Here is a 12747-nt window from a genome sequence, read left to right on the forward strand (position 1 = left end):
ACGAGCATGTGTAAGTATGTGTGTGTGTGTTTGAGGCACCTTCCTCTCTCTCTCTTTTTTATGGCTGTTTCTCTGCCTTTATATATATATCTCTGCCTATACTATTCTATCTCTGTTTCCTGCCTTCCCTCCCTCCCTGTTTTCAATACAGAGACTTGTGAAGTACAAACATATCAACAGCACACACAAGCTTCCATTCCAGTTTCAGAGGATTATTTATCTTAATAACACTGCATGCTCACGTGGACGTCGTCATACCTCCCCATTCCCTGAAGTAGTCCACGGGCCGGACGGATCACCCGTCCTTCCCCCGATGACATCACTCCCACAGCACAGGCCATCTGGCACGAGAGAACCAGCTAAAAAAAAAAACACACAAAGCTAAAAATAAAAAAATAAAAAAACCCACCCACATCAGCAATCTAACCGCAGCCCTGCTAGATAAACGCCTGTGATATATGGCGCGGTTTAAGTGCGATTTTCCTGCCATCTTAAAGCAGCGACATGGGGCTGTAAATATGCTCGCGTTTACTGGCGTATTCGCCGTATGCTGTGGGGTTTTATGGGATAAATTATCTGGCCGACAGCATGTACCGTAGCGCATTCTCCATGTAACCCACTGCGTCGTTCTGTATGTAATGTCAGTCACAGGGAATCACTGAGGTGTGCTTTTAAGCAGGACCTGCCCAGGTAAGTACAACACAATGTAGCCTAATTCTGCGGGTCAGTACAGCAGTCCGCCTTCCTTTTTCATTTTACATCAATTTATTGTGAAATACGGACTGCTGCTGCTGTTTTACAAACTGCAGGTCGCACGGTAGTACAGGAGAGAGCTGCAGCCAATTTGAAGAGAGCTCTCACTAAAATGGTCAGGTGCCCTGAGGAGGAAAGAGCTAAAACTAAAGTCAGTAAGTTCCAGAGACGTCTATCGGTTTTGAGGTGAATTTCAACGAATGCAACAAGTCAAAACAAACGCTTGCAAAGCGAAAACCAGCAAGGTGGTCACTTAACTGGGATAATTATCCAGTTAACAACCCAGTCTGCAGCTATAGCTGAGAATCCCAGCTGGTTTTAGCTGGATTTTTAAGCAGGCCACTGAATGTTTCTGTTATATTTGTGTGACTGTATGCGTGAGAGAGAGACAGACAGCAGCATGTGTTTGAAAAAGGCGTGTGTGTGTGTGTGTGCGTGCGTGTGTGTGTGTGTGTGTGTGTGTGTGTGCGTGCGTGTGCACATTGTTCAGTTCCATCATGAAGAGCAGTCCCTGTTACTAATCCTTCTCTACTTTGCTCAGTGGAGAGTGTGGTACTAATTTTCCCCTCTCTTGGCCCTGGAGCCTGCCTGCACCTTGACCGGGTGTGACCGACATTTCCAAACTTGTCCCAGCCATCAGAGAGAGAGAGAGAGAGAGAGATGGAAAGAGGGAGTAACAGTGAAAAGAGAAGAGCTTGCAGGCCCCTGTTCTTCCTGCAGTTACTGGCTGTGCTGGTACCTGTGTGTTCAGCCTCACAGGTAAACACAGGCCAGAAAACACTGTTTAGTCTGAGCTCTGCGCTCCACCCACACGTTTGCCAAATAGCAATAGTCTCCTGTGGTCTCCTCTCCTCCCCTCTGTTCCCCTCTCCTCCCTTCTGCTCCCCTCCCATCCCCTCTCCTCATCTCCTTTGGTGCTCCCCTCTCCTTCCCTCTCCTCTCCTCCCCTCTTTTCCCCTATCTTCCCCTCCCCTACCCTCTGCTCCCCTCTTCTCTCCTCTCCTCCCCTCCACTGCATGCTTCCAAAAAAAAAGAGTGAAAAGAAAAAAAGGGAAGAAATGGAGCTTTTAAAAAGCTGTAATCACTGAACCTACAACTCCTGCTGCACACAAACTAATTTGTTTCACACAAACACTGAGGGTGGTGTTTATTTATTTATTTTACTAAGCTGTGACATCCTCTGGAAGTGTGGTCTTGCACAGATCAAGGAATTCTCCTTACCTGCAAAAGTCTGCGTTTTTATCCTCCAAACCTCCTTCAAAATCTCATCTCGCTCTCTCTCTCTCGCATAGGAGAGAAACAAATTATGATTCGCACAGCATAAACAATACGAGGCAATATGTTTGAAATTGCTCGTAAAAAAAGTCAGAATTCACAGACAGAACAAGAGCGCTTTTTAATTTTCTCACATACAGCTGAGCTGCGATACAATCTCTATTTCCTGCAAGCCGCGGCGATGGCGCTGCTAATTTAGCAAGAATTCTTCGGTGAACTTCTCTGAACTTTAATCATCTTTTTATCATTTTTCGGAGAAATTAAGATTACGCAACAGTTCTATCGCTCAGACACGGCGTATTATCCGGAAAATTCCAGATGATAAGAAAGGCTGGCATTCGGAGATAACAAGGTTTGTTTGTGGCAGTCATGTGACCTCCTGTTCAAACCCCAGAAGTACGCCTGTGTGGACTTACGTCCAAAATTGCATTGCTCTGATTTGAAAGTACATTTAGACTTGGGTGCATAACCGGTGTTTAGGTGAAAGGGGGCGGGATTCGACCTCTGAATTAAGTACCTTTTGCCCACTAGCATTTCACGCACGCGAAACATGAAATCTCTCCAGTGCCGCAGTCGGGAATTGTGCTTAACCTTAAGTTGAACATTTAAACGTTAATTAAAATGTCATTGTCCAAAATTATTTCAATTTTATACCAATGGGTTTGGAATTAAATAATAATGTTCTGAAAAATTGACCTCATATCTATTCAGCCCAAAGGCTACAAAAATGTTCTTTTAACTGAAGATTGCTAAATTATCATAATAAATATTACAGTCACCCAGGCCCTAGCTAAAATGATGCTATCATCACTAACAATTATTAAATGATTACTTTGATGGTTCTCTTTATTTTCATAATGTTTCACTAAAACTGTTCCTTGCCACTCTCCACTACAAATCGTTGTATTATTGATCGGAATTACAGCAAATCTTCAGCATTTTACAAAGTGAAAAAAACTAATGCTACTTTATGAATGTTTAATATCTCCACTTTTTCAAATAGCGACAAGTTTTTTGCCAGGGTATTTGTAGTACGGAATCTTGTGTTTATGTGGGTATATGTGTTTTTATGAGCCTTCTATGGTTACTTTGAGAGGTGTCACAACAGCCTGCTGGGATTTTGCGAAACGGTTTTAGATTAAAGCTCCACTGACAAAAATGTGAAGCCCATTTCCTCTGTTTGTGCGTTCAAATTGTAGAGGGAGATAAACGGCTTTTGTAAGGTAGCATGCGGTTTCATTATGTAAATGATCAGGTTGCTATGAGGTGCTGAATGCAACTGAAAATGCTATTATTTTACCCCGTGTTGCTCCTCCGCATTTAACTGAAATATCACTTTTTCTCACCTTTAGCGAAAAAACAATGCATTTATGGGCTGTGGAATGTTTTACTATGTGGTGGTTTTTAACATCTAGCTAAACGTATAATCATTTAGTTAAATGTACGAACGTGTGCTGAATGTATAAAACATTTTGCTACATTTGGAGAAACATTCTGTCTAATGACAGAGTGAGCATCTCAGCAGCTCATTGGCCACAGGTGGCCTTCTCTTCGTTGACCTGATAGGACAGTGCAGGAAACTCCGCCTTCTTTATTCAGCAGGGCCACTGCAAAATGGCTGCATGGCGACTGCAACCTGTATGTGTGTGCTTGCACTGACAGCGAAATTTCAAAGAGCCACAGGAAAAAAAAAACTCCCTGTTATGATGTCACTGAAAACCGTTCCCTATTGGGCAGCTGGTTTGAGAGATTTCATTTGCACACCACCAGAAGAAAAGTGTCTTTTTCACCTTTTAAAGCGTTTCCCATTATCGAGAGGCCAGAGTCTGCATCTCCCCTCCACCCCCTCTTTTTCTCTCTTCATCCGCACCTGACCTTTCATGAGCCGATTCCGTCCCTGAGCCCACCTGAGATGTGGCGGGTCCCATTGCTGCTCTGCCCACTCGCCTCTCTCCCGTCAGACTGGCCGTCTGTGTTTTGTGTGTGGTCCCCGCTGTGGACGCTCTGCGCAGACGGGCTTCAGCTGCGCAGACAGGCTTCAGCTGCGCAGCAGAACGCAAAATGGCCACAATACAGAGCAGAGAGAAAACAGTGTGATCCTGACCAATTGTTCATTAGTGTGCCATGCCCATTACAGTAAGCCCTAGAAGGCTTAAATACTCCAGAACCCTTGGGCCACTCACTCTTGCACAATGACCATGATTAGCCTGTGTGTGTGTGTGTGTGTGTGTGTGTGTGTGTGTGTGTGTGTGTGTGCAGTTAAATGAAAATTTTCTGGGACAGCAAAACTATTTTTGTTGTTTTGGCTCTACTTCAGCACATTGTATTTGAAATGAATCTTTGAACATGAGGTTAAAGTACAGACGGTCAGATTTAATTTGAAGGCATTTGCATCCGTATCGGGTAATATGTGTAGGAATTACAGCCCGTTGTTTTACTTCAAATTCAATGTACTGGAGTACAGAGTCAAAACAACGAAAACTGCATCCCTGTCCCAGTACTTTTTCCATTAAACTGCATAGGTGTGCGTGCCTGTGTGCCTGAGTGCTTTTACACAGTCACGGAGACTCCATTGACCCCGCCCCCGACTTTGACCTGACTCGTGCAGACTCAGGACAGGGGGGGGCGGGGTCACAGGGGTCAGGATGGATTCTGATTGGTCTGGACCAGCGTGCCCTTCGCTCATCACCCCGCGCACCCCCACACCCCCCTTTGACACCCCCCCCGAGGAGAGAACATGGCCTGTTTCCCACGCACAGAGAGCGAGAGAGAAAGAGAGGGGTAGGGAGGGGGGAAGGTGCGGGCTGTGTGTGTATTTTCAGACCCTTAACATCGCACTTTTCCCCCATAACAGTCTTCCACCATCACACCATCACATGGCATACCCCCCCCCCTCCCTCCCACCTCTGCAAAGCCGGAGTGATCAAAGAATTTGCTGGCCCTCAGCACAAATGAGGTAGCATAGCTGTGCGCCATGATACTTTGTCATTTCTCTTATTAGTATTCACGCACGCACAGCCCAGAGAAGTTTCCTCCTCTCCCTGAGCCAGTGTTGAAAACCCCAGAGGGCGGGGCAAGCTGAAACAGATAAATAATTTATTGCCTACACTCTACACATCCAATTAGCTCGGCAACTCATAAATGCGCAACTACAGAGCAAACACAGTTGCAAATATTTATGGGAAAAAAACCAGAAGTGAAGTGTCGGGCTGCAGTCAGTGAAGACCACGGCTGTGTTTTAGATTCTTTCGCTGTGTTCTCAGTGTGTCATCATGCATGCCCAGCGCCCTGAAGTCCAGTCCCGTGTTCCACGTAAAGAACGCTGTGATGTCATGTAAATGTGAAGAACAGTGTGATGTGAATGTGAAGAACAGTGTGATGTGAATGTGAAGAACAGTGTGATGTAAATGTGAAGAACAGTGTGATGTAAATGTAAGAACAGTGTGATGTAAATGTAAAGAACAGTGTGTGTGAATGTAAAATGGGTAATGTAAAGAACAGTGGTGATGTAGATGTAAAGAACAGTGTGATGAATGTAAGAACAGTGTGATGTAAATGTATAAAACAGTGTGATGTAAATGTATAAAACAGTGTGATGTAAATGTATAAAACAGTGTGATGTAAATGTGTAGAACAATGTGATGTGAATGTGAAGAACAGTGTGATGTAAATGTATAGAACAGTGTGATGTAAATGTGTAGAACAATGTGATGTGAATGTGAAGAACAGTGTGATGTAAATGTGTAGAACAGTGTGATGTGAATGTAAAGAACAGTGTGATGTAAATGTAAAGAACAGTGTGATGTAAATGTATAGAACAGTGTGATGTAAATGTGAAGAACAGTGTGATGTAAATGTAAAGAACAGTGTGATGTAAATGTGTAGAACAGTGTGATGTGAATGTGAAGAACAGTGTGATGTAAATGTAAAGAACAGTGTGATGTGAATGTGAAGAACAGTGTGATGTAAATGTGAAGAACAGTGTGATGTGAATGTGAAGAACAGTGTGATGTAAATGTAAAGAACAGTGTGATGTAAATGTGAGGAACAGTGTGATGTAAATGTAAAGAACAGTGTGGTGTAAATGTGTAGAACAGTGTGATGTAAATGTGAGGAACAGTGTGATGTAAACGTGAGGAACAGTGTGATGTGAATGTGAAGAACAGTGTGATGTAAATGTGAGGAACAGTGTGCTGTAAATGTGAGGAACAGTGTGCTGTAAATGTGAGGAACAGTGTGATGTAAACGTGAGGAACAGTGTGATGTAAACGTGAGGAACAGTGTGATGTGAATGTGAAGAACAGTGTGATGTGAATGTGAGGAACAGTGGGATGTGAATGTAAAGAACAGTGTGATGTAAATGTAAAGAACAGTGTGATGTAAACGTGAGGAACAGTGTGGTGTAAATGTGTACAACAGTGTGATGTGAATGTGAAGGTTCGGGGGGGACTGAAAGGGTCGTGTTGCCGTTGGGGATTGACGCTTTTGGGAGGTATTAATAGCGCTGTTTTTAAAGTATCGCGGCCCTGGCTTTGTGCGAGCAGCGCTCTTAATTGTGCCGGGGCTTGCCTGGACGTTCCCCCTGGGCCTCCTGTCAGGGGCGTGCGGATCACAGCCGGCCTCCGCGCCGAACGCAAATTTGCCGAAAGGCTGTCGGGTTGTTAGCCGCGTAGCGTGAAGCTTGGCTGCGCACCGCGACTGCTGAGGACGTGCTCGGGCGATGGCGGCTCGTCTGATGATGGCCCGGGTTCCGCTGCCCCTCTGCCCCCCCCTCCCCACACCCCCCACCTCCCAGAATTCCAGAGAAGCTCACTGGTGTGTGCGAAACTCAGTGGGAGACTCACGGCAAAGCCAGACTACCCCCCTCTCTTTCTCTCTAACTCTCTCTCTCTCTCTCTCTCCCTCCTCCACCTCCCTCTCTTTCCTTTCCTCTCTCATCACAGCTTGGTCCACTGAGTCTCACCTGCGCCCTGCCAACCAATCAGGTCACACTTCCCACCCAGAATGCACCTCATCCGAACGCCTGGGATGCTGAGGCCATGCTCAGTGAAAGTGAAGCACTGTTTCCAATTTAGTCACAAAAAGATCAGTCAGCCATCTCTCTCTCTCTCTCACCCTCTCCCTCTGCACACAGATTCAGTCATTTATAGGTTTTGAAAAATCCTGTTTTTCTGAAGTTTGCTCACTACCTCATTACACATCCTCTTGAAAGTTGGGTAAATATGCACTTAACTCCAGACTCCAGAAGTGTATTCTCTGCAGTAATTCAATTAATTCTTGCCCAATTTAATCCTGTCATTTGGCCATCAACCACTAAATGGGCAAGGTTCTTAAGGTGAGTGAGTCACAGAATCAATTTGTGTCATACTTCTGGATGCTTTCGTATTGATTGGCTCACACAAGTAAGCAACTGACAGTGCACAACAACAGAGCTCAGGAAATTCAGAAAATGACTTTTAAATTACTTTCGGTTAATTAACTGGAAAATTAATTGAAAAATTTTCCCCAATCGACCTTTATGGGAAATTTCCGATTCGTAAACAAGCTGAAATAAATTTCTCGAAATGACTGTTTGGAACTGAGCAAAGGAATGTGGCGCATAGAAGCTCCACCCATCATGAGGGACGATGGCTCTCCCCATCACCTGTAGGGACAGGACACGCATCACCTGTACAGAGTGGAGACACAGCACCTGTACAGAGTGGAGACACAGCACCTGCATGGAGTGGACACACAGAGGGGAGAGGCATCACCGGCATGGAGTGGAGGTACACCACCTGCAGCTTGCCGTATCACTAAGGGTGTGACTGCCTCAGGATATAGACCCGGGAAAGCGTCGTCCTTTGAGTTGCTTTTAGGATTTTTTTTCCCCCAACTCTTTCCACCCACAACATCGTATCCAACCGTCTACATACTTTGAGAATCTCAAAAAGGTGTCTCTTACTTCACTTCAGTGAGTTAGGACAGGTAGCCCCAAGGGAGACGGAGAAGAGGGGGGTGGCGGAGAGAGGCGCGGTATATGTACAGGAATAATCTAATGAATGCATTCAGAGCCATGAATAATTCAGGAACCAGCAGATTGTCATTTGAAAGCTCCGGTTTTTTTTTTTTTGTCTCTCTCCCTTTGCTCTTGACGACGGGCGGCACGCAGGAGACCGGCGGGAACGTGTCTAATTACGGCCTTCTCTCCGCTTCGCGCGCGCCGGCGCGTCTGATCGCCGCGGGAACGGGCCGGCCGGGTCTGCGCCGCGCGCCGGATTAGCATTTATAGCGCGGCGGCAGAAAGGGTTCGTTAATTCAATCACAGCTTAACGCGTGAGAACGACGCTCCGTCTCCTTCTCCCTCTCACTCCAAAGTCATCAAAACACTCCCCTCCGAAAGATTTCATTTTTAAAAAAAACAAATGATAAAGAGCGTTTAAAAGTCAAAAAAAGTCTCTCTCTCTCTCGCTCACCCACTCTCTCTGACTCATACACGTACACACACATGCAAGGGACACGTAACTCTGTCACACACACACACACACACACACACAGACACACAGACCACACCCTTTCACAAATTAACACATGATCACTCACGTACACTGATGTACATGCACACACACACGCACAGACCACACCCTTTCACAAATGAGCACATGACCACACATTTACACTCATGCGCATGCACAGGCACACACACCCACAATCAGAGAGAGAGAAAAGGAAAGAACAGAGTGATCCTGACCAAATGCTCATTAGTGTGTCAGCTCAGTGTGTGCACATTACAGTAAGCCCTAGAAGGCTTAACTACTCCTGGACCCCACCCCGGAGAAGGCCCCCCCTACCCTTTCTCCAAACTGCCCCCCCCTCTCTGCTAGCAGAACACAGACACACGCTCTGTTTACCCTCTCTGTTTACCCTCTCTCCTCACCTGGCAGCGCACCTTCTGGAAAACGCAGGCCGGCCGTCGGCAGGGCTCCTGCATTATTCACGAGGTCTTCAGTTACTCATCAGACGCGGGCCGTACTGTACACGCCGGCCATGAATCGGGTCTCAGTGACTCATCATGCGGCTACTGACGCGGGTCATGAATTATGGTGAGCTCGGTATTTAAACCTGACGGGGAACGAAGCGGCGGCGGTAAGCGGTGTTACCCTCACTCCGCGCGGAACTCGCCCGGCCGCCCGCCCGCGTTCTTTCCAAGCGTGACCTTTTCCTCGAGAGGAGGCGCCAGCCTTTTGCTCAAATCAGCATTTTCTTTTCTGGCTCTCTCTCTTTTGGGGGGAGTCGGGGAAGGGGAAGGGGAAGGGGGAGGGGGGGGCATTAACACAGAACTGAGCCTTCCCTCACCGGCAATGAGCTAACAATTTTTTTAAAAAACAACATATCATTTATTACTGTTCTGACAAATTAGTTTTCCTGTCCTCGAAGAGACCCAACCGACCATTCGTGCAAAAAAAAACAACAGAGACTGAACTGGGGACAGCTGTCGGCCATCTTGTCTCTGTCGGCAGCCACAGCACACAGAGCCGGTAACCGAAGGACGGCACCTGCGGACTCTTAATGGCCGCCGGGGGGGATGAAATCACGGCTAAAAGCCCCGGTTTCCCGGGGCCGGGCCGTCGCCGTGCGTTTCCGTCGCCGCGGTAACGATTATAGCCTTCGGTGACAGGGCAGGCGGGGGGGGGGCTCCGGGATCTCGAGTGATTACCGGCGAAAATGTCTGGAACATGTCAGAGCGACCTCGCTCTGGCCTCCCAGTGACAGCCGAGCTAATTGGCCGTCGCGCGCGGATCAGAGGCAGGGGGCTGCGCGCGTTTAGGAGACAGCGGCTTCGGACGGCTGCGTTTTACGCGCCGCGGTATGCACACCTTTCTCTTTATTTAAAACGGGCGCCTGTTCGTCGGGGCCGTTAGCCTCGCGGCGCAGACGCGTTAAACGGTGCAAACGCTAGTTTAAAAACGGCGGGCCTCACATCCGTGTGTGACTGCAGAAGCTCCGCATCGCGGTTTTAACTTCGACGGCGCGGCCTGTCGGTGCTAACAGGAGGAGCCCGACGCAGCGGTTTAAGCGACGGCGCTAACGCTAAAGCGGTTTAAGCTACAGCGCTAACGCTAAAGTGTGCTAATGCTAAAGCAGTTTAAGCGACGGCGCTAACACTAAAGAGCGCTAATGCTAAAGAGCGCTAACGCTAAAGCGGTTTAAGCGACAGCGCTAACGCTAAAGAGCGCTAACACTAAAGCAGTTTAAGCGACAGCGCTAACGCTAAAGAGCGCTAACACTAAAGAGCGCTAACACTAAAGCAGTTTAAGCTACAGCGCTAACGCTAAAGCGCGCTAACGCTAAAGAGCGCTAACGCTAAAGCGGTTTAAGCGACAGCGCTAATGCTAAAGCAGTTTACGCTAAAGTGCACTAACGCTAAAGCGGTTTAAGCGACAGCGCTAACACTAAAGAGCGCTAACACTAAAGAGCGCTAATGCTAAAGAGCGCTAATGCTAAAGAGCGCTAACGCTAAAGAGCGCTAATGCTAAAGAGCGCTAACGCTAAAGCGGTTTAAGCGACAGCGCTAACGCTAAAGAGCGCTAACGCTAAAGCGGTTTACGCTAAAGAGCGCTAACGCTAAAGAGCGCTAACGCTAAAGAGCGCTAACGCTAAAGCAGTTTAAGCGACAGCGCTAACGCTGAAGCGGTTTTAAAGGTGAGGCTGCCCACCGCGCGCGCCCCTTTAACCGCGTGGCCGAGCCGGCGGGATTCTGCACGCGCTCACGGAGAATGCCGCGGCGGCAGATGGTGCTTCTAGGGTCCCGGGGAGAGAGGCGCTAGTAAACGCCGAGCCGGTGTCCTATTTTATGGCTGTAAGGAGTTTCTTCCTCCTCCCCCATGCGCTCTGGGAATTCGAGTGCCGCGTGTACGTTTTCACGTTCTTTATTTTACCTGTGTTGTTATTTATCCAAAGCAGCTGGCACATAAAAGAGCTTGTTTATAGTTTTTGCAAACCCCCCCTCCCCCTTTCCCTACCCGGACATAAAACATGGATGGAAAACAACAGCTGAAAATCCTTACGAGTTTGATACTCTGCAGATCATTCGCTGTTTAAAAAGTGGCTGTTGGCACAGCAACACAAATTCCAACCAGACAACTACAGGAAGTTAATTGGACTGACAGGAAGTTAATTGGAATGACAGGAAGTTAATTGGAATGCCTGAGCTTCTCATCACGGGCCTTGCTTCTGCCGTGTGCTTCCGTCTAGCTTTGGCACACCGACGGGGAGCGAGCCGCCCGAGCACCACAGGACAGGGCTGCCAAACCGCGTTCCTGGAGATCTACTGTCCCGGAGGTTCTCATCTCAACCGTAATCTGGCACACCTGATTCGATTAATTAGCAGCTCAATGAGATCTCTGGCTGTCGAATGAGGTGTGGCTTTGTTAGGGCTGGAGTGAAAACCTACAAGATGGTAGATCTCCAATAACATAGACGGTCAGCCCTGTTATAGCTGTAATAACTTCAGTGAGGGCTCTATCTATCTCATGAGTATATACAACCGATTCACCCCTTACCTGTTAGCAGGCGAGTAAATATAAACAAATATAAATGGTTGTACTGCCTCCTGATTCGTTCAAGACAATTTGGCATAATACAAGATAATTTGTTTACTGCAAGCAAAAGCTAGGAACAGTGATCATATTTACGCGCACTCTCAAGATAATGGCTGGCACTGACACTGTAATGGAACACAAAATGAAATATTTCCTGACCAAACATTGTTGAGGCCCATTGTTAGTGAATCATTCATTGTGAACAAAGTCGTTTGTTTAGTCTACTCGGCGTCACTGCATGGATTACCAAAAACTATTTCCTTGTCATCCACAGTGATACGAGGGAGCTGCTTTTATGCATTATTCATTTTTAAAATGATGAAAATAACCACTTGCCGGTTAAATGCCAGCACTTTTTTTATGACAACAAATACCACGCAGTTTTAGGACAAGGGAATTATAATGAAGTGAAACAAAGCTATCAGCACATATAAACAAAATACAAGTAAGTTAGTAACTGCAAAAAGCCTGTGTTTAGAGTTACACTAGTGAATGGATTCAAATATGGCCTGACATAAATTCAGGTCTTTCTCTCTCCTGATTTTTCATTTTCTCTAATCCTCTCTCTCTCTCTGTCTCGCTCTCTCACCCTCTTCCTTGCCCTCCTTCATTCTCTCCTTTCCATTAATTTCCTCCCTCCATTTCCTGTAGCTGCAGGTACAATGGCTGACAGGCTGGTATGTTTTATGGACTCGCCTGTCGCGCTCCCAACCTTGCGTGCAGTGAAATAAAACGAAGGCCTTACTTTCTGGCTCTTCCTCTTCCTCACCCCCACAACAAATATCCCGCTTTCCACCCTCTCTCTCCTCCCTGGCATCACTTTGGTCAGATACCAACTCCTTTAATAGGGCGAGAGACCTATTTAAAAAATCTGCAGTACGCAAAGGGGCTCTTGCTCCATGCCTGTACCCAAAACACAGTCTCCTAACCTACACCACTGCATTCATCTACATTTACAGGCATTTATTTGCCAAGCTCTTCCCGTCAAAGACTTAAAAACACAGTGCATAACGCAATGGTAAATGAAAACCATCATAAATACAAACATTCGACTGTAATACAGCTGATACAAAGTGCAATTCTGAGCACACACAAAAGAACAAAAAAAATATGCTTTTCTGAACTACCTGTCAGGCAA

Source organism: Anguilla rostrata, chromosome 12, assembly GCF_018555375.3.
Source record: "Anguilla rostrata isolate EN2019 chromosome 12, ASM1855537v3, whole genome shotgun sequence".
NCBI lineage: Eukaryota > Metazoa > Chordata > Actinopteri > Anguilliformes > Anguillidae > Anguilla > Anguilla rostrata.